This window comes from Lepidochelys kempii, chromosome 7 (genome assembly GCF_965140265.1).
Source record: "Lepidochelys kempii isolate rLepKem1 chromosome 7, rLepKem1.hap2, whole genome shotgun sequence".
NCBI classification, from domain to species: Eukaryota; Metazoa; Chordata; order Testudines; family Cheloniidae; genus Lepidochelys; species Lepidochelys kempii.
The window spans coordinates 48,460,050-48,479,985 of record NC_133262.1 but is presented as its reverse complement, the minus strand read 5'-3'; positions in this window follow the sequence as shown (position 1 = coordinate 48,479,985).

Below are 19,936 nucleotides of genomic sequence, written 5' to 3'. Positions count from 1 at the left end.
TTGTGCCATGGCAGGTACTTCATGATGGGAAAGCAGGGAGACCAACTACCTCTCTGGCAAAGAGTTGGCTGCTGTGTTTGTACCACTGTCCTCTACTGGGCGGAACTCAACTGTGTGTCATAGGCTCTGTACTACTATTGGAAATTCTCTGCTAGCTCAAGTGGCAGAATCTTTTAGCTCAAGCAGGAGGAGGGAGCTGAATTTTCATGGATTTTATTATCACAGCACCCCTGTGAGGTACGGGAGCATTACCCCCTTTTAGAGGTGGAAAACTGAGGCATGGGACAGATTGAGTGATTTGCCCAAGGTCATACAGCAGGGCCATGGCAAAATCAGGTCTCCTGAGGCACAGTCCAATGCTTTACTCACTAGTCCATCCTCCCTACCATGTGTTGTTACGGGATACTCCCTGGGGTTCTGGACAGATGTGTCCACTGCTCTGGAAACTCAGCAAACACAGACAACAGAAAACCAAAGCTGTTGGGACGGGACCGAGGCCCAGATCCTCAAAGGCGTATGACTCCCATTGAGCTCGCTCTGTCCCACCCAGCCAGCCGGCCAGTTAGACTCCTTGTTAAAGACACCTGAATAGCATGCAAAGTGGAGGCGGGTCGAGAGGAGATAGTACTGCCCTCTGGCCTCCTAGAACACGCCTGGAGAGCACCTCACCACTTCCCTCTTTTGGTGGCGGGAAGATGCAGCCTCCGTCTGACGCATTAGAAGCCAGGACAGGATGAGACCTTCATGACAGGGAGGGGAAACCTGCCTGAGGCCGCCGAGAAGGAGCCACACATCGTCCACTGCACAGCAAAGCTTGCACTAGTGTCCACAGAGAAGCACGGGGGTGGGTTGAAAGGCTCGGGCAACACGTGACGCTGGTAGCAATCTTGAGAAAAGATCCAACCTGTCAAGCATGGAGCCTTGGAAATGTCTGTCGCCCTATCCCCACGGTATCTGCAGATATAACTGGTAGCTATGTAGGTTCATGTCCTGCAGATAGCATGATCTTTGCCCTTCCACTTAGAGCCAAGGGTTTGACCTTCCAGCCCTGAGCTCCTGGGGGAAGCAGCAAGTGACACATTTCCAGCCATGCTGGGGGCATCCGACACAGCTGCTTTCCTGGCGGATTCCCTGACTAAGGAGATCCCAGGCATTTGCTGCCGTTTGGAATCTGCTCAGACCTTGGGGCATTCCACAGAAGCCTCCTCCAGTGCCAGGACGTGCACCGATGCAATTCTTATCCTGGGCTGCATGGCAAGAACGCCACATGTGTCTTGGCACCAGGCTGGCAAGGGCGAGGGGCTGGAATGGAATAAAGCAGCTCCAGGGACCAGTGCTCTCTTCTTTGGGAGCAATTAGCAGGATCAGACCAGATCCGCTCAGAATCCAAGCCAGGCCCAGAAAGCCTAGTTCAAAGGGCTTGCGTGGCTACCAGGGGCCGGGCCACAGGGCATCTGCCTGCTAAAAGAGAGATGCAAGAAAATTGCTTGTCAAGGCCGAAGTGGGCTGGGGGACAGGAAAGCGAATACAAAGGATCCTGTTCCCACAGAGCCATGGCGATGGGTCCTGCCCCACAGAAACATCTAGGGATGCTTCAAAGGCTGCATTGGGTCTGGGACAGGCTGGGACTGGACACCCCTAGCACAGGCAACAATGCCCATTGGATTCTGCCGCAGAAAGGGATGGGCACCCCAGCATCAGATCTGGGCTCTGAACGCTGGGGACTTGCCTTTGGGTTGGCCCCATGATAAAGATGGAGGCCGAGTTCTCCATCTGGGGCCTGGCTTGGGACCCTTCAAAGGGGCCTGAGGCTCAGAGGGCTGGTGTGCCCCAGTGGCTGAACAATTAGGCCCCTGGAAGATGTCTCGATTGGGGCCCCCAAATCACTAACCACTCATGGAAACCTTGGCCAGATGGAGTGACCCCTCTCCCCTGAGCTGAGCGGTTTTGGGTGGTGGGGTAGGGCAGGCCCAGCCCTGGTCACTTCTACGCTAGTTCCTAGATCGTCATTGGGGTCGCCTCGTCTGATTTGGTCTGATCTGGAAGGGGAGGGGTCAAACTTACAAGGCTTGGAGCTGGTTCAGTGGCCAAAGTACATCCCCTAGAGCCACTCACAGTCACCCGGGGTGTCTGCAGCATGGATTGCTTCCAGCACCCTGACTCCCACTGGGGTTCTTCATCGCTAGGCCAACCTTCCCCTCTGCCATGTGCTAGCTGTGGTCCCCCCCAGACACAGATCCTCTAGGCTCAGAGCATGTGTGTATGTTCCGGTGCTTGTGTTCACGTGGGCGGGGGGCGAGGGGGTTCATGCACATGAGTGGCTTGGAGCATGTGGGGTAGGGAGGGGGCCCTGGCCTGTGTCTCCTCACCCACCCTCCGCTCCCCAGCATTATTTTCCTCTCTTGGTGAACAAGCAGAGCCTCCACCCCCGGCTGTTCCTCGTCCCAGTACACACAGCACAGCAGCTGAACGAGGCAGGTGCGACTGGGCATTTGTCCATCTTGCCACTCGCCAACTTCTGGCTCCTCTTCAGCCCTTCCCACCCCCCCCATTTGTTTGTCTCCCTTGTGCCATTTGTCCTGCTCCCTTTCCGCAGCAGCATTTGGACTCAGCCATTCCCCAGCTCCCCACGAGGCAAGGGGGCAGAACATTTGTTAGATGTGGAGACCGGGGCTTTCACTGCGCCGCTGGGGCATGCTGCCCCTTCCACTGACGAGCCTGGCATGGGGCACTCTGCCCTTCTGCCTCTGTGTCACTCTAACTGGGTGAGGGGTCAGCGTGGGACAGCCCAGTCTGTCCTCGGGTCGGGATGGTGCTGCGTGGCCAACATGCCGTAGGCCTGCTGACTACCCAGTGCTTGGTCTCTCTGCCAGCATAGTGCCGGGGATTGGGTGCCAGTGGGCTCAGGAGCTGGACAGAGAGCTCCTGAACGCATTTCATGTGGGCCACCTGGCAAGCCTCAGAGGATTGTTTCTGGAGGTGCCCTCGGCTGGATTTGAACTGGTAACTGGGAAACCTCCGTAGCTCATTCCTAGGCCCATGAGCCCCCAGTTCCCATGCAGCACTTGCTGCCACACTCCTGCATTGCAGAGTGGCTTTGACTGGCTGAGTTGTACGGGGTCATGTGCTGCCAGAGATCCTGACCATTTGTGGTTATCAGAGAGCTCCAAGTGGAGGGGCCTTAACTGCTGTGTCCCAGCCAAATCCCCTTTGTGGTAACTGTATTCGGCCTCCCTGCATTCCCACTGAAGTTTTAGATGGACACAGGATGCTTCTTCCCTTCCTGTCCTAAGCGGTTGTTGCCATGCACTATTAAACAGCTGCCGTGTTCCTCCCCAGCAGTGGATGAATTCCAGTAACGAGAGAAAGGACCGTACTAGATACTGTAGCAAGAAAGGGCTTTGGGGTCCTATGGGGTGGGACGTGCTAGATGAACGCATGACACTGTGATGATGCCATTAGGCCAGTGCACTCGCTCTGCCTTCTGAGAGATGGGGCTAGGGTGACCAGACCCCAAGTGTGAAAAATCAGGACGGGAGTGGGGGGTAATAGGCTTTTATCTAAGAAAAAGCCTCAAATATCAGGACTGTCCCTATAAAATTAGGACATCTGGTCACCCTAGACGAGGCAGATCTCACCTTAACCGTGATGGGCTCAGATGAGAGTCTTAGTTCATGAAGTTTGTGCCAGGATCTGACAGCCCTGGGGCAGAAGGGCTCTGTTACCTGGCCTGGATTCCTGTATCCCCTGGAACTGGCTCTGGGTGCAGCCAGTGCACCAGGAAGTACAGCACTTGGAAGAGTTTTCCCGTTGATTTCCGATTCTGAGATGGATGCTGCGACCCAGATCCGGGCTAACATGGGCCGGGGTGATAGAGCCCCCTCGGCCCTGCAGCCGCCACCAGCCCTTGTTTCTGCTGGCGCCAGGGGTGGGATGGTGGAGGGAGGGGCAGGAAGTGGGTCAGCCTTTGGGTTTCCATAACCAAGAAGAGGAGCCTGTGAGTTCCTCGGCAAAGACAGGCATGTCTGGCTAGTTACTGGGCAAACAAGCGACCCCTGGATCCTCAGCAAGAGGGAATCCTTGGAGGATTGGGCTAAAAGAAATCTGATGAGGTTCAATAAGGATAAGTGCAGGGTCCTGCACTTAGGATGGAAGAATCCCATGCACTGCTACAGACTAGGGACCGAATGGCTAGGCAGCAGTTCTGCGGAAAAGGACCTAGGGGTGACTGTGGACGAGAAGCTGGATATGAGTCAGCAGTGTGCCCTTGTTGCCAAGAAGGCCAATGGCATTTTGGGATGTATAAGTAGGGGCATAGCGAGCAGATCGAGGGACGTGATCGTTCCCCTCTATTCGACATTGGTGAGGCCTCATCTGGAGTACTGTGTCCAGTTTTGGGCCCCACACTACAAGAAGGATGTGCAAAAATTGGAGAGAATCCAGCGAAGAGCAACAAAAATGATTAGGGGTCTGGAACACATGACTTATGAGGAGAGGCTGAGGGAGCTGGGATTGTTTAGCCTGCAGAAGAGAAGAATGAGGGGGGATTTGATAGCTGCTTTCAACTACCTGAAAGGGGGTTCCAAAGAGGATGGCTCTAGACTGTTCTCAATGGTAGCAGATGACAGAACGAGGAGTAATGGTCTCAAGTTGCAGTGGGGGAGGTTTAGATTGGATATTAGGAAAAACTTTTTCACTAAGAGGGTGGTGAAACACTGGAATGCGTTACCTAGGGAGGTGGTAGAATCTCCTTCCTTAGAGATTTTTAAGGTCAGGCTTGACAAAGCCCTGGCTGGGATGATTTAACTGGGAATTGGTCCTGCTTCGAGCAGGGGGTTGGACTAGATGACCTTCAGGGGTCCCTTCCAACCCTGAGATTCTATGATTCTATGATTCTTCTTAAAAGGACTGTGTCAAAACAGCCCCTCTCTCACCCCGCAGGCCTGCTCCCTGGGTGTGTCTCAAAGTCAGATCTGCCAACTTTAGTGTTACTGACCAGAACACAGTATTGCAGCTTTTTGGTAACAATGGTTCCGAAATGAGGGTTTTCCCCCCCAAAATTTCATGTTTTCAGCAAAAAACTGAAATGCAAAATACTTCGGCCAAAAAAGGTTAATTTGGGATTGGCACCATGGTGCCTCATGGGAGCTGTAGTTTGGTTACCTCAGGCTCCCATTCTCCTCTACAGGGCCAGGCTCCCTCAACCGACTATATCACCCATGCTGCGCCTCAGTCTCTCCTCTTGGTGCATCATGGGAGATGTAGTCCGGCTGGAGAGCCCAGAGAGGAGAGGAGAATGGGGACACGAGGCAGCCAAACAACAAATCCTACAAGGCACCACAACAGCGCTGCAGTATTAAAATATTTTGGCTTTCAGGTTGGTTCAGTTCTTCGATAACAACTCGCAAATGCCATCTTTCGACCTCTGAGCAGAGCCTGTCTGATCTGGAGTACCCAAGAGACCCCAGCCATGCAGCCCACATGCCCATCAGCCATGTCCCCGGGCAGAGCCACATTTTAACCACCAATCTTGTAGTCCAATGAGATTTTGTCTCCTGTCACACCGGACAGAGGCAGGGAACCAGGGCTCTGGGGTTTGCTGCTCACAGAGCCAGTGCAAACCCCAGACAGAACAGCTCTTTCAAAGCAATCTTCTGCGTTTCATGGGGGCATGGGGAGATGGCCAGACGGCCCTGCGTCCCCTCCTCCGTCCAAGTCAACTCATGGGGCTTAGCTGGGACATGAGCTCATGGAGGTGAATTTCACCTGTCTCCAGGACCGGTGCTGTATGAGTAACTTCTGCCACCTCCCCGGCTGCTACCATGCCTCAGCGCTGACCCGGGTGCCTGCTCCAGGGCCGAGCAGCCAGGTCACTCTTGCGGACCACTTGGATCTTGGCCCCTCTGTTGCGTCTGCCCACCAGGGGGCAATTAGTGTCTGACAAAGCAATGGGCTCTGTGCCCACCACCTCAGAGAGCTTCCGTCTGTTGGTTAGGGTTGGAGCAATCACCCTTGGGCCTTGCCCTGCATTTTCCAGCTGGGAGGAGAGATGGGCTGTTGACATCTGTCTCCTAACTCACCAAAGACAGCTCTGTGGAGAGAGACAATCCCGGGCCTGTTTTATTTATTTCCCTCACACCCTAACCTGCTCCTGGGTGCCAGTGAGTGAGGACAAAAGCCCTTTTCCTGCAATCTCACTGGTGCTGGCCCCATTTTGTTAAAGGACAAAACACTGTTTCAAAAGCAGCCGTTGTGGATAATTAATGAGTTTCCCCCACCACGATAGCAGGAGTAGGAAAGAACTAAAGACTGGCAAGATAGACAGACAGTTCAGGAGAGATCAAAAAGATTGTTTAAAAGATCTCTGTTTAGTTAGAGATGAGACGTGTAACGGGGGATACAGTGAAGACATACAAAGTTGTGAGCAGTATGGAGGACAGAGCTCCTGTTTACCAGCTCGCAATACAAAAGCAGGGGGATGGCCGAAGCCAATACATTTAAAACAGATGCCAGGAAATATATTGTTGTTAACCTGAGGGACACCCGGCCACATGATATTATCAAACTTTTCAAAGGATTTCAATGGGAGTAAGGTGCCTAAATACCTTTGACATCAAAGCTACATTTATCAGGATTTACTTTAATCTTCCCCTTGCTAAGATACTTTCAGGAGGACAAACACCCCCTCTGGTCAATGGCTCCTGTCCCTTCCAGCGTCCCCCCCGGAAGAGAGTGTTAGATCTTAGCAGCGAAGGGAGATGTGTGGGTGTGGAAACGCCTCCCTGCCAGCAGCACCAGGTGGGCTCTAAATAGCCAAGGCTCCCGCAGGAGGTGAAGGTGCATTGATCAGGCCATCGCTGTCCAACCCCCGGCACAGCCGTTCTCCGCCCCTCCAGCCGGGGGGGAAGCTGAACAGAGGTTATTTCAATATTGTGCGAGCCATTAGTCAAGCGAGTTTAAACCTGTCAGGGTGTCCGCTGGGCGCCTCCAAAAGGCAGCCTCTGATGGATTCCCCCTGCGGCAAGAGCCAGCGCACCAGGCTTGTCTTTAACCTCCTTCCCCGGGTGATAGATTACATTTTTGGCTGGGGAGGTCTCCTGAGTTCTGTTCTGGCACAGGGGACGCATGGCAGCAGAGACGAAGGAAGTGCACCCTGGCACAAGCCGTGCCCTAGGCAGGCCAGCAGGTTGGAGTCCCAGCTGGCATTGTCAGGGCATTCACTATATCTGCAGTCCCAGAGAGCTAAGCCATAGTGATGTTTCTGTATAGCTGGCAAGAGCAGGGCACTGCTGTGAGGAAGCTCACAGCATCTGAGTGGTGGCTTATGGCACCAGGGCCAATCAGAGGGGCGGGCCAGGAGAGCCATTTGGCCTGGGCCTCAAGCTCAAAGGGGGCTTCAAATTTAGACACTTGTTAATTTTTTGGCATTTGATAAATTTCACAATTTGTTTTTATGTGCATCCCTATCGGACCAAAATGTGACACTCTCCCAGCTTAGAGCTGTAAATTTAAGTAAATAAGAGAACTATTCAAATTATGTCTCACTCTTTTTTTGGTGCCTTGTTTTGTTTTCATGTGTCATCATTTTTTATTTTTATTATGGCTAGGAGCCTCAAAAGCTGGAAGTGGCCCAGGCCTCTCTGGACCTCTGAGAGGGGCTGCATGGCACCACCTGGCCCCCATCACCGTAGTCTCGGGGGCCTCACAAGCTCCGATGTATTTCTCCGTACCCCTGTGCGGCAGGGCAGCTCAGCACCTGAGGGCAGGCTTGCATGGGCAAATGGCACTGCCCTCCCAGGAGCTGAGAGTAACAGAGGGGAAAGGGCCAGAGGGGGTTTGGCGGGGCAGGAGCATAAAACCCAAAAGCTGCAGTGATGGATTAGGGGGAGGGGCCTGACTTCCAGATGTGGCAGTGGTGACTGATGAGCCCCCCAGAGGGGTTAAATGCACATCCCAAAACGGCAAAGGCTTATCAGGGAAAGGCTCCAGAATTCAGGCTGGGGAGGAGCCAGCAATAACCGGCCTCTTCCTTATGGTGCCAGGCAATCCCTCCAGCGAGAGGCGGCTCCAAGCTGCGGCTTCCCCCCCAAGACGCAGTGGCTGCTGCGCTCGCGGGGGCTGGGCTCTGTGCCGGGGGCTTTTCTCTCTGGTCCCGCAGCCGCCTTGCACTGCTACACACGCAGCTCTGCCAGTGCCCCTCAGTCCCGACATGCAGCCCCCTGCCATCCCAGCCCTGGGTCCCTCTACCCAGCTCTTCCATTCCACCTTTAAGTCTCTCCTGAGCACTAGAGCTGGGAAAGCCCCGTTAAATCTCCTCTAATCCACTGCCTTTGGGCCCAGAAGGATTCTTTCCTACAGCACAATCTTAATGCCTGTCTGCATTTAAATTTCTCAAATGAGGGAGCTTTCACCCCTTCCGTGGGGGAGAGGAAGGAGGCCATGTGATCAAGGTGCTAGCCCAGCACTTGGGAGTGCAATTCCTGCTTTGCCATAGACCTCTTGTGGGGTCTCAAGCAAGCTGCTTACGTCTTGTCTGCACAACTCTGGCAGAGCCCACTGGAGAGGTGCGAATAGCAAAGAATGCTCTACCGGCCTCGCACAGACCCTGCTGGTGTGCTCTAATGGTACCGCAGTCCCATTCACGCGGGCCTGTTTGAAACAGGCCAACGGGAGCCGGATACCTCTTAGCATGTGCCACCAGCTGGCTCTACCCAGGGCGGGGTAAGCACACCACGGGAGCACGTTTCACAAATCATGCCCCGCTAGTGCACTTTGCCGGCGCTGCGGGGATAAGCCCCTTCGTCCCACCATGCCTCACATCCCCATCTGGGGATGACAGCCCTGCCCTGCCTCACTGGGATGTGGGCGGCTAAAAGGTTAAAGATAGGGAGGTGCCCAGATACTAGGGTGAGGGAGGCCAGAGAAGCCCCTAGCTAGATTGGAGATGCTGCCACAGCTTCATACATCCAGAAAGGTTTTCCTGATAGTCACCTACCCTGAATTTCAGCCCATCCTTCCTAGTCACTCCCCCCCAACACTCCGCCAGGCTGTTGTTGCCCCTTTTTTGACCTGAGGGGCTGCTCATGGTTCGGGGTCCTGGGGCCGTTCCGTCCGGAAGGAAAAATTGGCAGAGTCTGGTATTTTCTTTGGTGCTGGCTTGTTTATTTCCAAGGCCCATCCAGCCTCTCTGACCGCAGGAGAAACAAAGAACAAGAGCATGCAGCTGCAGGCCACAGGAGCCAGCAGACCCTGGAGCTCCCTCTCTAGCTTTTCCTTGCTCAGAGGTGACTGCTCGGCTGCCCTGCGATTTGCCTCTGCCTCTCTCTGTTCTGGGCTGTTCTCAGGGTCCCTGCGTTCTGTCTTTTGTCACACATCCACCTCCTTGCCCAAATCAATACCTAGCAAAGCCCACACTGCCCACAGCTCTGGGGTGGGTTCACATAACCTGCCTTAGGCGGGTGCTGGTGAGGAATGCTCTTATGTTACTTGAAAGGGCAGTTCACACCCAGGCCCCCTCAGAGGTCCAAAGAGGCCTGAACCACTTCCAGCTTTTGAGGCCCCTAGCCATAATAAAAATAAAAAATGACAACACATGAAAACAAAATAAGGCACCAAAAAAAGAGTGAGACATAATTTGAAATTTTTTTTATTTAACAAATGCTTTTCTAGCCTTTTTCTGTGCAAATGCACAAATTATTGAGGAAAAATCTAGATTTCGTGCAATGTTACAGTTGATATAAAGCATGGCAAGCCCATTCAAATGCTCTTGTCCCATAGTTGAAGAGTGATAGTTTTTTACCTGCTTCAACACGTTGAAGGTGCATTCACCTGAAGCCACTGATGCAGGCAAACTGACAAAAATACCCAATGAAATTGTGCTATTAGGAAACATCCCAGAGAGTCCAAGTTTGAGTATTTCTTGAAGCAATTCCTTTGGCTTGCAATCCAATCTAAAGTTCATAGAATATATTTGCTTCATAGAATATCAGGGTTGGAAGGGACAGACCTCAGAAGATCATCTAGTCTAACCCCCTGCTGAAAGCAGGGCCAATCCCCAATTTTTGCCCCAGATCCCTAAATGGCCCCCTCAAGGATTGAACTCCCAGCCCTGGGTTTAGCAGGCTAATGCTCAAACCACTGAGCTCTCCCTTCTTTGTTGTAGACATTGTTCAGCAGCAGAAAGTAGATCTTCATTACTCAGTCTGTTGAACTGACAAAGAAATCCCAAAAGGGTACAAATTAGTCACAGTGACTCAAATCAACACATAAGACCTGACTGAATAGAGTCAATGATGACAAGGAAGACATTGACCCTATAATGCTGCTTGGCATCGGACTCAGTAGGTTAGTTGTGATTGGAGGAGAACTCAGATGAAAGGCCAGTATTCTGTGCTACTAATTTGGACTCAGTCAGGATCGCATCCCATTATTCACGAATCTGTTGAATGTCATCGGGATGAAAGTAACTTAAAGGACTTACTGGTACGCTGGAGTCCTGAGCCGGGGGCGGGACCTCAATTGGAAGGGGTGGGGCCTCAACTGGAAGAGGCGTGGCCTTTAAAGCCCTGGGCTCTTTAAATTGCAGACGGAGCCCCGGGGGCTCCAGGCTGCCACCACTACCCTGAGGCTCCGGCAGCAGGGCTCTGGAGAGATTTAAAGGACTTGGGGCTCCGCTGTGGTAGCGGCAGCCAGGAGCCCTGGGCCCTTTAAATCACCGCCGGAGCCCCGGGCCGCCGCCACTACCCCAGGGCTCTGGCACCGGGGCTCGGTGGCGATTTAAAGGGCCCGGGGCTTTAAAATATTGCAATTGAGCAGCATTGCTCTTGTCAATAGTTCCAGTGTCAGTCACAGTCAAACCTGTAGTACTCATGAATTGCTCTTGCTGTGTAAGATCTACGTCCTGATCTTCCTGTTGCTGTTGAGTTTCTTGATCGTACACAGGATCTTCTGCTGCATCTGTTACTGTTGGCACATCTCCTTCTTGACTACTGTCCTCATGTTCAGGTATTGGCATTAAAATATCACAGACACAGATAGAGACAGAGGGATAATGGTCAAAATTTTCAAACGTGTGTCCTCATGAAACTCACTGTACAAGATTGTCCTCACAAATTTTCACCTTGAAAATATAGACTATGGCCTATAGACTATGATGGCCTAGGCCTATAGACTATGATGGCCAAGCTACCAAGCTAGGCCTCAACCAACCAACCAGTCACCTCTTTTAGGTACCATATGAAGATAATAGTGAAAAATTGTCACACGTAAATAATTCCTTAGTCAACTAGACGTAAAACTATAAAGAAACTAACATGTAACAATTCTCTACCTTTCAACACACACTTGATCCAGCATTGGGGGGAGGGATAGTTCAGTGGTTTGAGCACTGGCCTTCTAAACCCAGGGTTGTGAGTTCAATCCTTAAGGAGGCCATTTAGGGATCTGGGGCAAAAATTGGGGCTTGGTCCTGCTTTGAGCAGGGGCTTGGACTAGATGACCTCCTGAGGTCCCTTCCAACCCTGAGATTCTGGATCAGCCACTAGTAGCAGTTCATTTATATAATCACTTGATCTGAGAGGACATGTTCATCATGGTCTAATCTTGTGCCATCAGAAGAGATATATTTTTATGAACATTTTTAACTCTTTAATATGACAAAATCTATATCAATTAACAAAAAATTGTGTATTTTACCAAATCACATCTCTTATTTGCTTAAATTTGCAGCTCTAAGCTGTAGCTCACGAAAGCTCATGCTCAAATAAATTGGTTAGTCTCTAAGGTGCCACAAGTCCTCCTGTTCTTTTTGCGAAGACAGACTAACACGGCTGCTCCTCTGTAAGCTAGGAGAGTGTCACATTTTGGTCCGATAGGGATGCGCATAAAAACAAGTTGCGAAATTTATCAAATGCCAAAAAATTAACAAGGTCTACATTTGAGGCCCCCTTTGAGCTTGAGGCCTAGGCCAAATGGCGCTCCTGGCCCCTCCTCTGATTAGCCCTGTTCACACCCGGCTATCTCAGGCAGGTTTGAACTTGACCCATGCCAAGGTTTCACCCAACTCATTACACTGTAATTCATCTCTCTCTTTTGCGTGTCCCCCTGGCCTTTTGGGTACCTCCACCATTCCTCCCCTCTGTGCTGTCAGTGTAGTCCCAGTAAGGAGGAGCCCTGAGCCTGACACGATAGCCCAGGTGCAGCAGCTGGTGGTGCAGAGCCCGGCCCTTCCGTTGACGCCACTTGGCTTCGTGCCATGACCCGCCGCTGTGAGCTCATTTCTCCTGCAGGACCCAGCCAAGTGCCCTCAGCCCTTCCGTTGCCTGGTCGCCTTCTCCTGCTGCAGTGCCCCGCTGCTGCCTTTAGACAAGGGGCAAAAACATCTCTTCACAGCACGGAGGTGCCAGGAGCACATCTTATCCACCCTCTGTACTCTGGCCAGCAGTGGGAGACGGACTCTCCGAGCGGGCACCACCCAATGCAGGAGGGCACTCAGGCTCTGACGAGGCAGCTCAGATCCCCTGAGGAAGGCCCGTCAGACTGGGCCGATCCCCATGGGGGCAGTGGTTTCCCGTGACAGCCGTCTCTCGGGGTTCATGCCTGGCTCTGGACAATACCCCATGTTTGTCAGACTCAGAACAGCCACCAGAAACTCCATACAGTCTGCCCCATGGCAGCTGGCCCTTGCAAAGGAGATGGGGCTCTGCCCCCCCTGGGACACAGCCCCCTCTCCTCCCCAGCTGGGGAGAATGAAGATGATGGGCCTCAGCCAGGCCTCTGCCCTATCCAGCCGTGAGGACAGCGAAGGGAGGGGTGCTGATGGGCTGGCAGATGGCTGCCGATGCTGCAGGAAGGAAACCAGACCCTGCAGTGGACGAGCATCAGGGGAGGGAAGGACTCCAGCTAGGTAGGGCTGGGAGCGACCTGCCCAGGCAGGCAAGAGGCCAGCCACCAGGAAAAGCCCTCGGAGCCAGCATGAGAGAGCTGGGAGCTGAGCCTGGAGGGGTGAAAGACCTTTTGTTTATTTAGTTGGGGTCTCTTATCCAAGGTGGTGATGGAGGTATCCAAGGGACTGTTAGGGCCCTGAAAAGGGGCTGATTCTGAGTGACCGAGCCAGAGGCCTGAGTCGTGCAAATCCCAGGGTGAGACAGAAAAACTTGGTGAGGGGAACCTGAGGCAGGGACTGCTGCAGAGCACCCTCCCTCCCCCTCCCAGGCATGAGGGGGCAGTCTAGAGACCTGTGACAGGTGTAATTGTGTAGCTGGGTTGCGGCCCATGACAAAAGGAGTGGACTGAAATAAAAGAACAACTGATATTTCCACCTATTCTGGCCCCACATCCTGCGAGCTGCTGCTGCATGTCTAGGAGCAGTACTCGCACCCAGGCAGCTAGCAGGAGGCCCGAGATCTGCACACACAGATGCAGAAAGCTCTCCAAGCCAGCGCAGCGTGGTATGCAGGTCGACAAAGAAGCTCCAGCCATGATGCAGTGCCCAGTCAGGCCTTTTATGATGGAGACAGACCCGAAGACCTTAGTGGCTCCGAAGGATTCAAAGCCCTCTGTAACCTTCCACCCTTGACCTGCAGCTCTGACCAGCCATGCTGATTTCCTCTCTGCACCTCATGCTCCTCGGGGAGGGCTCTCAGAGTGCAAGGCTCTCTCTGGAAATCAGACAGCCCGGAATGGGAGACGAACAAAACGGAAGTCTCTGGTGAAGGCAGCAATTCCAGGAGCAGCCGAACATCTTCCACAAGTGCCTGGCGAAAGCAGGAGGCTTGCCAGAAACATACATGGCTCTGCCAGAGTGGACCTGAACTCCCACCAGACCTGTGCTACGTTACAAGGCTGCAGCCGCCTCGCCAGGGCAGAGAGGCTCCTGGTGGAAGGAGCGGTATATTCGTATCCCTGTTGTGCTCTGGAAGAGGATTCTCTCCAAAACAGCTGAGGGGCTCTGAGGTAGAAACGAGTCCTGAGCAGGAGACGACAGTCCCTGGAGTCGCAGAGCTGATGGGTATACAGGGCTGTGGAGCTAGGGACAAACACCCACCCCAGTCATTGCTCCCGACAGAGCTTGGCCATGCGCAGCGAGAGATTTCCTTTCCTGGAGTGGAAACTCAGCCATCCTTGCCATCAATGACATCTCCAGATAGCGTGAGCTCCCGGCAATGCTCATCAACACAGGCCTCACTGCCGTGTACATTCGGGAGCCATTCCCGAGGTCGCCAGGCCTGGCGGCGGCTCTTAACATTTGTCACGGAGTTCCAGGCTCGGTGCTCGGAACCGCTCGGGGTGAAGCCAGGCAGGGCTCTGGGGCAGCGTGTCCCCTCGGGGAGCACTCTCACCAGGGCAAGGAGCCTCCTCAGCTTCAGCGCCTCCTGGGTCTGACCTTGGAGAGTTCAGTCCCCTGTTCACCTCGTGAGCTCCCCTCAGCAAGTCCCCTTGGATGGGACACCTAGGGAAGCCTCACACACCCCCAGAAGGGCCCTGCACCCCACTCCACAGCCAGCAGCGACTCTCAGCCAGCATGTGACACAGAAAGTTTATTAGTCGACAGGAACACAGCGTAGAACAGAACTTGTTAGCACAGAAATCAGAGACTTTTAACCAAGTCCATCTTCGGGGGAGGGGGAAATCCGGAGCCCACTCTGGCCCTCCCCCCAGTCCCAGATCAGGAGATTGACTCACCTTCTGCAGCCCGGCCTACAACTTGACCTGCTGCCCCGCCTCCTTCCTTTGTCTCTTTCCTGGTCTGACTCTTCTCTTTGTTCTCCAACAGTTCCACTGGTTCTTGCAGGGGATGAGCCCCGGACATTAGTTGCCAGGATACAGAGGGTCAGCCATTCTCTGTGCCCAGGCAGCACCTGCCCTCTAGGAGTCCATGCAACGATCACACACCCTTGTCCCACCACCTACATACGTGAGAGTAACAGGGGAAACTGAGGCACAAACACACAGTATTCAGAGAAAACATTAAGAACATTCCCACTTCGTTGTCCGTGGGCAGTGCTCAGAGCATTTGTGCCAGGAGGAGACTACATCGCACACCCCAAGAACAATGGGGGTGGGGGAAGAACTGCTACAAGCCACAGGAGGTCAACGCCAGGGCCGGCTCCAGGCACCAGCGAAGGAAGCAGGTGCCTGGGGCAGCTAATAGAAAGGGGCGGCACTCCGTCCGTCATCGGGGTGGCACGTCCGGGTCTTCGGCAGCAATTTGGCTACGGGCCCTGCAGTCCCTCTCTTCCTCTTCGGTGGCACTTCGGCTGCAGCTCAACCAGGCTTGGTTTTTTTTCCCTTTGCCGCTTGGGGCGGCAAAACAGCTGGAGCCGGCCCTGGTCAACCCCACTTGCTTGGGGACTGTCTCCAGCTGCACTTCTGATCAGGAAAAAGGCTGGGGACCATCTTTGCCTGCGGAGCTGAGCCAGCATCAAGCCAAGCGGCCGGGAGTGATTCCAAAGGAAAGAGGCAACAACCAAAATTCAGCAGCGACAAAGCTAGAAATTTTGCTGAAGAGTAAAATGCATGACCAGAGCTGAGCCCAGGAGCTGGGGTTGGACTCTAGTGAGCCCAGTGCTTGGGAACAGTTCTGGGTCCAAGAAATCTCCTGGGTCACGCAGACCCCCAAGGGACTTCTCCACCAGGACTGAGTGCATTCCCAGCCAAGAGAGGCCAAACAGGGAACAGCACAGCAGACCTCTCCTAAAAGACTGGGGGCAGATCCCCAGCTGGTGCAAACTGCCCCAGTTCTATTTACTTCATGTTTATACACCGATTCACACCAGCTGGAGGATCCAAACCACTCAATATAGGGACTGTCGGTAGTTCAGGTTAAAGCCAGTGGTGAGCTGGAGCCAGTTTGCACCGGTTCACTAGAACCGGTTGTTAAATTTAGAAGCCCTTTCAGAACCGGTTGTTCCGCGAGGATCAACCGGTTCTAAAAGAGCTTCTAAATTTAACCAGCCAAAAGTGGCCCTTGGGCGCCAACTCCATGGGTGCTCCAGCCCTGGAGCACCCAAGGGGAAAATTTGGTGGGTGCAGAGCACCCACTGGCAGCTCCCATCCCACCCCCAGCCCCAGCTCACCTCCGCTCCGCCTCCGCCTCCTCCCCTGAATGCGCCACCCTGCTCTGCTTCTCCGCCCTCCCCCACCAGCTTCCCACAAATCAGCTGTTCGCGCGGGAAGCTGGGGCAGGCTGAGAAGCAGGCTGCGGCTTCCCGCTCAGGCCCAGGGAGGCGGAGGTGAGCTGGGGCAGGGGGGCGCAAGGAGCGCCACCCGTGTCGCAGCACGTAACCCGGGGGGGGGAGGGGCACGCAGGGGAACCGCTCCCCGCCCCAGCTCAAGGGTCCTGCTGGATGCTTCCTGGGAGCTGCCCTAGGTAAGCACCTCTGGGACTCCCCACCTTGCCCCCCGGCAGGTGCCTCTGGCTCTTAGGTGTGGGGTGGGCACCCACTACGGTGGCCCACGAGACCCTTCTGCCCGGTTTTGGGGGCAGACGGGGAGGGGGTTGGACAGGGCAGGGGTCGGGGGGGCGTCAAGGAACGCAGGGGGGTTGGATGGGGCAGGAGTCCCGGGGGGCAGGGGTGGGCAACGACCCCCTCATGGGGTGAGGAGGGAACCTGTTGTTAAGATTTTGGCAGCTCATCACGGATTAAAGCGGCTCTCTCCGTGGGAAGGGTTTCAAAAGTTCAAGAGTTGGTTTGGGGTGAGACTCCCCCAGGTTTCCTCGCACATCTCCTGTTGAATGGGGTATCCAAACAGGATCACCAGCTAAAAGAAGGGAGAGGTGGAGTTAAATGGGAACTTGTAGCCCTAGAGAGGACCAGGTTGGGGTGGGAGGTGGCTGTTAATAAAGATGAAGGGAATTCTGAGGCTAGGGCGGTTTCTCCAGAGAGCGGGAGACCTCCCACGCATGGGCCAGTCAGTTAGGTAAACACCGGCAGACTGGCAGGTACCTGTAAATAACTGGTGGAGCCCCATGGCATGGAACGGTTATCCCCTACCAGCTGTCCCCCTTGCGGTGCACTATGGGCTCCCGCTCCATGACCAGCCTGCAGCTCACTGAGACTTCAAGTGAGGATTCCCTGGGTGTGGCGAATGTGGTATCTGGGGAGACAGACTGCCCTGGGGCTGCGGGGATGTCAGAACCCAGGGCTCAAACTCAGTCAGGGATCCAGATCAGGATGCCCAGCTGATCTGGTGGGAACCCCACTGGCCTCTGGGATATGAAGCTCTGGAGAAGAAGCAGCAGGGACATAGGGCCCTGTGCATATGTATTGGGGGAGGGGTCAGGCTGGCTATTCCCAGCTCAGAAGGGGATTGTGTCCTCCTGGTGGGAGCAAAGGACTGGACGTCAGGACTCCTGGGTTCTTTTCCTGGCTCTGGAGAAGTGTGTCTTGGGGTTAGAGCATGGCTGCTGGGGGTGGGAATGTTTTCCCTGGTGGTCAGAGCTGGAGGGTAGCTCCTGGTAAGGACTCCTGAGTTATGTTCCTGGATCTGCCACTGATTTGTGAGCCCTTGGGTGAGTCTCTTTGCTACCCTGTGCCTCAGGACAGCAAACAATGCATGGTGGAGCTGAAAAGCACCGCTCAGTCTTTAAGGTAGCGGGGAAATCTCTATGAGCATCTCTGTCTCAGAGGGGGTTTCCATACAGCTGTCCTGACGCTGGCAATCTCTGGCTGGAAATTCAGGGTCCTGTGGTTAGAACTGGGGAGAGGGAGCCAGGACTCCTGGGTTCTCTTCCTGGCTCCGGGAGGGCAGTGTGATCGAGTGATTAGAGCAGGCGGCTGGGAGTCCACCCCCTGAGTTCTGTTCCCAGCTCTGAGAGGGCAGTGTCATATGAGGATTGGAGCAGAAGACTGTGACTCAGGAATCCTGGCTTCTATTCTCAGATATGCCACGGATTTATGTATGAATTCAGGGGCAAGTCACTGCGCGGCTCTGTACCTCAGTTTCCCCATTTTGCAAAGTCTATGGAGGTCTGTGGAAGTGCAGCATCCCATGAAGGGATCATTATGACGTGACCCTCTTGTTTTCTAGAGAGTAGGGAGATGTTTGGTATCATCTCTGCCCCCTCTCCCCGGCATCTGGCAGGTTGGAGAAGGTGGGGGTTGTCCTAGTGAGGGGAGGAGAGCCTACGCTGGGGCCCACTGAGTGAGGAAATCCTGGTGACACCACAATTGGTGGCATGGTAAATAATGGTGACAGGTCAGTTCTCTGGATCAATCTGGGTCACGTGGCCTCACTTGAACAACGTGCGTTTAACACAGCCGAATGCCAGGTCACCCATCTAGGAACCAAGAGCAACAGACTTGTTGCCAGGATGGGGGGCTGTCGTTGGGAAAGCAGCAACTCAGAAAAGGACTTTAAGGCCATTGTGGAAACTGGCCCAGGGAGAGTGTCCAGTGCGATCCTGTAGCTAAGTAAGCTGATGTGACCCTTGGATATATGAGCAAGAACATCATGTCGAGTACACCCAGGGAGGTGCCGTTACCTCTGTGCATGACATTAGTGTGGACACTGTATCCAGTTTTGGTGTCCACGCTGCAACAGGACCCTGGAAAATTGGAAAGGGTTCAGAAAAGAGCCACAAGGATGAGCCAAGATCTGGCCAACCTGCCCCATAGTGAGAGCCTAAAGTTGCTCAGTCGATTTAGTTTCATAGAATCATAGCATCATAGAATATCAGGGTTGGAAGGGACCTCAGGAGGTCATCTAGTCCAACCCCCTGCTCAAAGCAGGACCGATCCCCAATTAAATCATCCCAGTCAGGGCTTTGTCAAGCCTCACCTTAAAAACTTCTAAGGAAGGAGATTCCACCACCTCCCTAGGTAACGCATTCCAGTGTTTCACCACCCTCCTAGTGAAATAGTTTTTCCTAATATCCAACCTACACATCCCCCACTTCAACTTCAGACCATTACTCCTTGTTCTGTCATCTGGTACCACTGCGAACAGTCTAGATCCATCCTCTTTGGAACCTCCCTTCAGGTAGTTGAAAGCAGCTATCAAATCCCCCCTCATTCTTCTCTTCCGTAGACTTAATAATCCCAGTTCCCTCAGCCTCTCCTCATAACTCATGTGTTCCAGTCCCCTAATCATTTTTGTTGCCCTCCGCTGGACTCTTTCCAATTTTTGCACATCCTTCTTGTAGTGTGGGGCCCAAAACTGGACACAGTACTCCAGATGAGGCCTCACCAGTGTCGAATAGAGGGGAACGATCACGTCCCTCGATCTGCTGGCAATGCCCCTACTTATACATCCCAAAATGCTATTGGCCTTCTTGGCAACAACGGCACACGGTTGACTTATATCCAGCTTCTCGTCCACTGTCACCCCTAGGTCCTTTTCTGCAGAACTGCTGCCGAGCCATTCGGTCCCCAGTCTGTAGCGGTGCATTGGATTCTTCCGTCCTAAGTGCAGGACTCTGCACTTGTCCTTGTTGAACCTCACCAGATTTCTTTTGGCCCAATCCTCCAATTTGTCTAGGTCCCTCTGTATCCTATCCCTACCCTCCAGCATATCTACCTCTCCTCCCAGTTTAGTGTCATCTGCAAACTTGCTGAGAGTGCAATCCACACCATCCTCCAGATCATTTATGAAGATATTGAATAAAACCGGCCCCAGGACCAACCTTTGGGACACTCCACTTGATACTGGCTGCCAACTAGACATGGAGCCATTGATTACTACCCGTTGAGCCCGACAATCTAGCCAGCTTTCTATCCACCTTACAGTCCATTCATCCAGCCCATACTTCTTTAACTTGCTGGCAAGAATACTGTTTATGTGAGAGAAGCTTAGGAGATGACTTGATCACAGTCTACTAAATAGCTCTCCTGTTAGCAGCTTTCTCTTCTACCTAGCCAGCAAAGCAGAAGGAGATCAGTCGCTGGAAGCTGAAGCTAGACGTATTCTCATTAGAAATAAAGCTCAGCTTTTTAAC